Here is an 8,337-nt window from a genome sequence, read left to right on the forward strand (position 1 = left end):
AGACCGGAGAGACCCTCCACGGTACAGTCCAGAGGAGGAGACCTCACTGGACTGGTGACCCAGAGGGCTCAGGCAATGCTGCGGGGGCCGAGGGTTCAAATCCGGCCGGGGAATTTAAATTCAATTATTAAAAATCGGGAACGGAAAAGCCAGACTCCATCATGGTTGCCGTGACGACAGTCATCGATCATCATTAAAAAAAACTATCTGGTCCACGAAATCTCCCTTTCGGGTAGGAAATAACAAAGAACAAAGAACAAAGAAATGTACAGCACAGGAACAGGCCCTTCGGCCCTCCAAGCCCGTCCCGACCATGCTGCCCGACTAAACTACAATCTTCTACACTTCCTGGGTCCGTATCCCTCTATTCCCATCCTATTCATATATTTGTCAAGATGCCCCTTAAATGTCACTATCGTCCCTGCTTCCACCACCTCCTCCGGTAGCGAGTTCCAGGTACCCACTACCCTCTGTGTACAAAACCTGCCTCGTACATCTACTCTAAACCTTGCCCCTCGCACCTTAAACCTATGCCCCCTAGTAATTGACCCCTCTACCCTGGGGAAAAGCCTCTGACTATCCACTCTGTCTATGCCCCTCATAATTTTGTAGACTTCTATCAGGTCGCCCCTCAACCTCCTTCGTTCCAGTGAGAACAAACCAAGTTTATTCAGCCTCTCCTCATAGCTAATGCCCTCCATACCAGGCAACATTCTGGTAAATCTCTTCTGCACCCTCTCTAAAGCCTCCACATCCTTCTGGTAGTGTGGCGACCAGAATTGAACACTATACTCCAAGTGTGGCCTAACTAAGGTTCTATGCAGCTGCAACATGACTTGCCAATTCTTATACTCAATGCCCCGGCCAATGAAGGCAAGCATGCCGTATGCCTTCTTGACTACCTTCTCCACCTGTGTTGCCCCTTTCAGTGACCTGTGGACCTGTACACCTAGATCTCTCTGACTGTCAATACTCTTGAGGGTTCTACCATTCTCTGTATATTCCCTACCTGCATTAGCTCTTCCAAGATGCCGTCCTTACTCCGGTCTGGCTTACACGTGACTCCAGACCCCACATACAGCAATGTAGGATAATGGACCCCAATCACGTATGAAAATTGCTTACAGTTACCCCTCAAAAGATACGACTGAATGCAGTGAATACCATACCCTTAACTGCTATCTTTATTCCCAATTGAACAACAAGAAAATAGACCATCTCGGTCCTCAATCCACTGTAAATGCCAAAGGCACAGAGTAAAATTTGCTTTGCAAAGTTATTCTTTGAGAAAGAGATCTCTTGACACTCCAGTCCAAACCCCTGCAAAAACACTGGCTGGATGTCTTCTAAAGCTGTTTTCAACTGGTTTGTTTCATCTCTTCCCCCTTGTCCTCATACAAGTCTGCACCGCTTTAAAGACCGTCAATCTCTTTTGAACTGAAGTGCAGAGAGCAAAAGCCTGACAGGCGGTCCCAGGTTCATCCGGAACAGAACGGAACTGAAAAATGCTTTTTCAACCAAATACAAAAATACTTAGCTCTGCCCTGCAATGGCATCATCTCGCTAAAACTGAAAACGACTGAACTCCACGGGGGATCCCCTTAATCAAAACAAGATTGCATTAGCCCAAGTTTTTTACGACGGTGCAGGCAGCACGGTGGCACAGTGGGTTAGCACTGCTGCCTCATGGCGCTGAAGTCCCAGGTTCGATCCCGGCTCTGGATCACTGTCCGTGTGGAGTTTGCACATTCTTCCAGTGTTTGCGTGGGTTTTGCCCCCACAATCCAAAGATGTGCAGGCTAGGTGGATTGGCCGCGCTAAATTGCCCCTTCATTGGAAAAAATGAATTGGGTACTCTAAATTTATATTAAAAGCAAGTTTTTTTACGACGGTTAATCGCACCTCAGGCTCCCAAAACCTTTGTCGTCTTTCAAACAGAGTTTGAAAAAACATGACTTCAGCAGTCGAACACACGGCAACCCAGGCTTTTAAACCTTCCTGCACCAATTACCTACAACGCAATACATCTGAAATCCTACATTCATCAAAAATTCTGGGCCTAGCCTGCGACGACCATGTCCAATGAGCAAATAAATAAAAATGGAATTTACACCACGAGAGCAGGACATTAAACTTCACAAAGTCCGTGCTGGTAAATCCCGCTCCTCAGAAGCCTCCCCGTACTCCCTCTCCTCTTCATCTTACCCCATCAACACATCCTTTCCATCCCTTCTCCCTCCATCTTTACCTACCATCCCTGGAAATGTATTTCCCCCCCCCCCCCCCCCCACCAGTCTTCCGGGTATAGGCTGGTTCAGCACAGTGGGCTAAACAGCTGGCTTGTAATGCAGAACAAGGCCAGCAGCGCGGGGTTCAATTCCCGTACCGGCCTCCCCGAACAGGCGCCAGAATGTGGTGACTAGGGGCTTTCCCCAGCAACTTCATTTGAAGCCCACTTGTGACAAGTAATTATTATTATTATAATTAATGTCCTCTCCTGAAATTTCCCACAGGGTTTTTTGGGGGGGCTCTCTGTCTCATTTATGCCCCCCACCCTCCACGCTGCCTTGGAAACGCCGTCTCTACATTCTCCCAGCTCCAGGGTCCCGGGTTCGATTCCGGCTTGGGTCACTGTCTGTGCGGAGTCTGCACATCCTCCCCGTGTGTGCGTGGGTTTCCTCCGGGTGCTCCGGTTTCCTCCCACAGTCCAAAGATGTGCAGGTTAGGTGGCTTGGCCGTGATAAATTGCCCTTGGTGTCCAAAATTGCCCTTAGTGTTGGGTGGGGTTATTGGGTTATGGGGATAGGGTGGAGGTATTGACCTTGGGTAGGGTGCTCTTTCCAAGAGCCGGTGCAGACTCGATGGGCCGAATGGCCTCCTTCTGCACTGTAAATTCTATGATCTATGATCTATGATCTACCTCAACACCAGCAAACCCCCTCTGGGCTGAGAAAGACCTCAGTTAAACCCGCTGTCTGGTCACCCTCTTAGCCCGGCCTGTTCAAGTTCTGGTATCATTCCACTAAATCTTTTGCCCATCTTTCCCAGGCGCCTCTGTTTAACGGGGAGGTCAGCTTGGTGCAGAGTGCCCCCAAATGTGAGTTGTTTGTTTTTTTACAAATTCATTCACGGGATGTGGGGGTCGCTGGCCGGGCCCAGCATTTATGGCCCATCCCTAATTGCCCCTTGAGAAGGGGCTGCTCTGTCCTGGGTGGTATCGAGCTTTCTGGGCATAGGTTTGGAAGATGCTATCGGAGGGGGCTTGGCGAGACACTATGTTGCAGGCGACGGGGGAGGTATTAGCTACTAAATGCTCTGTTGGCATTCCTCCCCACAGTGCCCGGGGTGCGGTCTCCTGGTGCAGAGATTGGACACGGAAGACTACTGCGTGGAGTGCCCAGCCTGCCCTGGGAACGGAGGAAGGTCCTATCGGTTCTGCTGGAGCTGCACGAGTGAATGGCGTGGACAATCGCTGCAGGGGTTCGGCTGCAAGAGGGAGACCTGCAGCATGGTGGCGCTGTTGCTCTCCTGCCCTTCGATAAACAACGCACTGGTGACCGTCAACGGGTGCCCAGTGGTCCGGGCGTGCCCCGACTGCAGAGCACTGATCGCCCACGCGGGGGGCTGCAAGTACGTTACTTGCAGGAACTGTCGCAACTGCTTCTGTTACCGTTGCTTAGAGAAGTACACCACCTGCTATGGAGCCAATCCCCAGTGGTATCATGTGGCATCCTGCGCTAAACCCATGGCGCCCAGGCAAAACTTTTCTTCAGCCCTCGCTTCCATCCTAACCCCGTAACCCAATAACCCCCTGTGATGAACGGTTACTGTGACACTGTACCCTTGTCATCATGTAAGGTGATGTCCCCTTTAAGACCGGGCTTGGAACCCTGGGGACTCCGCCTCCGGCTCCGCCCACCTGGGAGCCGTATATAACACAGTTAGCACCCGTCTCGGCACCAGACTAGTTCTTAGCTTAATAAAGCCTTCTTTACCGTTTACTCTCTAAGCGTCGTTATTGAGGGTACCTCACCCCTCCTGACCTCTTTGTTCACTGAGGGCAATTTATCGCGGCCAATCCGCCTAACCTGCACGTCCTTGGACTGTGGGAGGAAACCGGAGCACCCGGAGGAAACCCACGCACACACACGGGGAGGATGTGCAGACTCCGCACAGACAGAGACCCAGTGGGGAATCGAACCCGGGACCCTGGAGCTGAGAGGCCACGGTGCTAACCACCGTGCTACCATGATATATGCATTGTGCTATATATTTGCAGTAATAGTTTTTATAAATTCTGGTTTCACAGTCAGGCAGGCAGAAGATGCAATTAAGATGTTGTAAAAGTGGGATCATCATTGATTATACCCATTTAATTGTTTACCGATATGGGGCTACGGCAAAGAAGGTTTCTTGGGGTTTCGATAACAGTAGGGTTGTGTTTCTTCTTAGTTGAGAGGGTCTTTATAAAAATACATTCATGGGATTTGGGCATTGCTGGCTGGGCCCAGCATTTATTGCCCGTTTCTAATTGCCCTTGCGGGGGCATTTAAGAGCCAACCGCATTCCTGTGGATTTGGGGTCACATGTAGGCCGGCCCAGGTAAGATCGGCAGATTTCCTTCCCCAAAGGGAACCAGATGGGGTTTTACGACAATCGACAATGGTTTCATGCTCATCGTTCGACTTTTGAATCCAGATTTTATTCAATTCAAATTGGACCGTCTGCCGTGGTGGGATTCGAACCTGGGCCCCCCAGAGCATTACCCCGGGTCTCTAGATTAGTAATTAATGGGAGGAGCCAGGGCTGTCGCAAGCAGTTTAGCTTTTAGCCCGCCAAAGACAGAAGGACTCAGTTTGTGTCTGAAGGAGTCTTTTGCTCAAAGACACTGCCGACAGTGTACAGCAAACATGAGTTTGCTAACTTTATTTACAGGGGTCTTTTGACCTGTAATATGCTTCGCTTAATTGAAGATAGAGAAGGTATCAGTTAGAAGTTAAAGTGTGTCCTTTTATTGGTTAGATTTGTTTAACTGTTCATTGTGAGCTATCTTCTGTGATGTTAATGTAATTGTTCCTATGTTAAGAATAACATTTATTTTCACATCAAAGATCGTGATTTGTCAGTGGAATCCGAAATAGTTTGTGTTTATTGTCCGGCTTCCTCACATCCATTGGGTTCTGGCCCGGTATCATCACAGAAGCATCGTTCAATAAAGTACATTGAGTAACCCCCCCCCCCCACAACCCCCCCCCCCCCGCACCCCCCCCCCCGCACCCCCCCCCCACACCTCCACCAACACCCCGACTCCCTCCCTCCCCACCACCCTCCTTTCCCCTCTCTCCCCCCCCCCTCCCTTTCCCTTGGGGGGGGGGGGAGTCAGGGGGTCGAGCGATTGACGGACCATTTAAAAATGGCGCGCCAGTCTGATCCTGGGCTGAGGTGCTCAGCTCGTTGGGGCTCGTCACTGCGGGAAATGCGGCTGAGCGCGGGCTCGTCACTGCGGGAAATGCGGCTGAGCGCGGCCCCGGCGGGACGATCCCCATTGAGGCCCCAAAAGACAGCAGTGGCATTAGATAGCGGGGACGCTCCAGAGCTACAATCACCCCGGTCGACCCCTCGATTCCCACACAGATCACAATCGGCTTTTTTGGTTAGATCCTCTGCCCCTCGCCCTCCTCCCTCCGTCTCTCTCCCTCCTCCCTCTGTCTCTCTCCCTCCTCCCTCCCCCTCTCCCTCCTCCCTCCCCTCTCCCTCCTCCCTCTGCCCCTCGCCCTCCTCCCTCCGTCTCTCTCCCTCCTCCCCCTCTCTCCCTCCTCCCTCCCCCTCTCCCTCCTCCCTCCCCCTCTCCCTCCTCCCTCTGCCCCTCTCCCTCCTCCCTCCGTCTCTCTCCCTCCTCCCTCTGTCTCTCTCCCTCCTCCCTCCCCCTCTCCCTCCTCCCTCTGTCTCTCACCCTCCTCCCTCCGTCTCCCTCCCTCCTCCCTCCCCCTCTCCCTCCTCCCTCTGTCTCTCTCCCTCCTCCCTCCGTCTCTCTCCCTCCTCCCCTCTCTCTCCCTCCTCCCTCCCCCTCCTCCCTCTGTCTCTCTCCCTCCTCCCTCCGTCGCTCTCCCTCCTCCCCTCTCTCTCCCTCCTCCCTCCCCCTCCCCCTCCTCCCTCTGTCTCTCCCCCTCCTCCCTCTGTCTCTCTCCCTCCTCCCTCCCTCTCTCTCCCTCCTCCCTCCCTCTCTCTCCCTCCTCCCTCTGTCTCGCTCCCTCCTCCCTCCCCCTCCCCCTCCTCTCTGTCTCTCTCCCTCCTCCCTCTGTCTCTCCACCCTCCTCCGTCCCTCTCTCTCCCTCCTCCCTCCCCCTCTCCCTCCTCCCTCTGTCTCTCTCCCTCCTCCCTCCATCTCTCTCCCTCCTCCCTCCGTCTTCCTCCCTCCTCCCTCCGTCTCTCTCCCGCCTCCCTCCCTCTCTCTCCCTCCTCCCTCCGTCTCTCCACCCTCCTCCCTCCCTCTCTCTCCCTCCTCCCTCCGTCTCTCTCCCTCCTCCCTCTCTCTCCCTCCCCCCTCCGTCTCTCTCCCTCCTCTGTCTCTCTCCCTACTCCCTCCTACGGTGTGGTGGACCAGATGATGACGTCGTCCACGTAGACGCGCACCCCTTCGATGCCCTCCATCATCTGCTCCATGATTCTATGGAAGACCTCGGATGCCGAGATGATGCCAAATGGCATCCGGTTGTAGCAGAACCTGCCGAAAGGGGTGTTGAAGGTGCACAGCTTTCGGCTGGACGGGTCCAGTTGGATCTGCCAAAACCCTTTAGAAGCATCCAGTTTGGTGAATATCTTCGCCTGGGCCATTTCACTGGTGATCTCCTCCCGTTTGGGTATGGGATAATGTTCCCTCATAATATTATTATTGAGGTCTTTGGGGTCTATACAGATGCGGAGATCGCCAGAGGGCTTCTTGACACACACCATGGAGCTGATCCATGGCGTGGGCTGCGTGACCTGGATAGGACCCCTTGGTCCTGGAGATCCTGCAGCTGCTGCTTGAGGCGGTCTTTAAGTGGCGCTGGGACCCTGCGAGGTGCGTGAATGACCGGGGTGGCGTCCGGTTTGAGGCGAATTCGGTAGGTGTATGGCAGTGTTCCCATGCCCTCGAATGCCTCCCGGCTGTGGGCGAGGAGCGATTGGAGCTGTGCGTAGAACTCAGCATCCGGGAAGTCAGCCGTGCCGCCTGGAGAGAGAGAATTCGTTGCACAAGGTGGAGAGCCTTACATGCCTGTGCGCCCAGCAGGGAGTCCTTCGATGAGCCGACTATCTCGAACGAGAGTGTGGCCGTGTGTGCGTTGTGTGTCACCTGGAGCTGGCAGGATCCCATGGCCGGGATAACGTTCCCGTTGTAGTCGACCATCTTGCACCGGGATGGCTGGATTGGTGGTCTGACCTTCATGGCATGGAATGCTGACCATGCTCTGAGGTTGGCGGATGCGCCAGTGTCCAGGCGGAAAGTGATCGGCGATCGGTTGACCGTCAGGGTGGCACTCCATTCATCGCCCGGATTGATGGTGTTGACCCGGTTCCCATCAATGACCGCAACCCGGAAGGCGTCTTGGTCATCTGTGTCGTCGGTTTGGATGTCGTGATGTGGAGGCTGGATGGTCCGCACGTGTCTGCGAGGTTGTCGGAGATGTGGAAGATCCACAGGTTGAGCTGCTCGACAGCAGGCAGCGTAGTGGCCCATCTTGCCACAGCGTAGGCATTGTCGGGTTTTTGCAGGACATTGCCCTTTTAAAAGTGCAGCTCCACAGTTGCCGCACGTCGTGACGTCATGGCGTTCGTTACGCCACTGCGCATGCGCAGTTCGGTCTTGCGTCGGGTGCGCCTGCGCAGTGCGTCCCTCGATGTTGCCGTAGGTTTTGGTGCGCACAAGCGCGGGAGGCCCCAAAAACCGCGCGAAATGGCCGCCCTCGTCCGGGCCGCGGGCCGGGAGAAACTCGATTGCCTGGATGCGTTCGGCCTCGTGGGTGGCCTGACTTGCCGATTCGATCGCGTGGGACCCCCTCCGTGCCGATTCGGTCGCCTGAAATTGGGCAAAGCGGCTGGTCGCATTTTCATGCAGGACACAGGCTTCAACTGTAGATGCTAAGGTCAGGCCTTTAATTTTTAGAAGCTGCTGGCGTAGGCCACTGGAGGCAACGCCAAAATCGATCTGGTCCCGGATCATGGACTCTGAGGCGGTGCCGTAACCGCGGGACTGCGCGAGTATACGGAGGTGCGTCAGGAAGGACTGAAAGAGCTCATCCTTACCTTGCAGGCGCTGCTGAAAGACATACCTCTCAAAGCTTTCGTTGACCTCAA

General features: G+C 54.2%; 1 long non-coding RNA gene across 2 annotated transcripts in view; it reads left to right on the plus strand.

Moving 5' to 3' along the window:
- Positions 1–3,999, plus strand: part of LOC140406489 (uncharacterized) — a 10,599-nt gene extending 6,600 nt beyond the window's left edge. For both annotated transcript variants that reach the window (XR_011939169.1, XR_011939168.1), the window contains exon 3: positions 3,338–3,999. This is a non-coding gene — a long non-coding RNA (uncharacterized lncRNA). The remainder of the gene's footprint in view (positions 1–3,337) is intronic.
- The last annotated feature ends 4,338 nt before the right edge of the window (positions 4,000–8,337 follow it).

Source organism: Scyliorhinus torazame, unplaced genomic scaffold (genome assembly GCF_047496885.1).
Source record: "Scyliorhinus torazame isolate Kashiwa2021f unplaced genomic scaffold, sScyTor2.1 scaffold_557, whole genome shotgun sequence".
NCBI classification, from domain to species: Eukaryota; Metazoa; Chordata; class Chondrichthyes; order Carcharhiniformes; family Scyliorhinidae; genus Scyliorhinus; species Scyliorhinus torazame.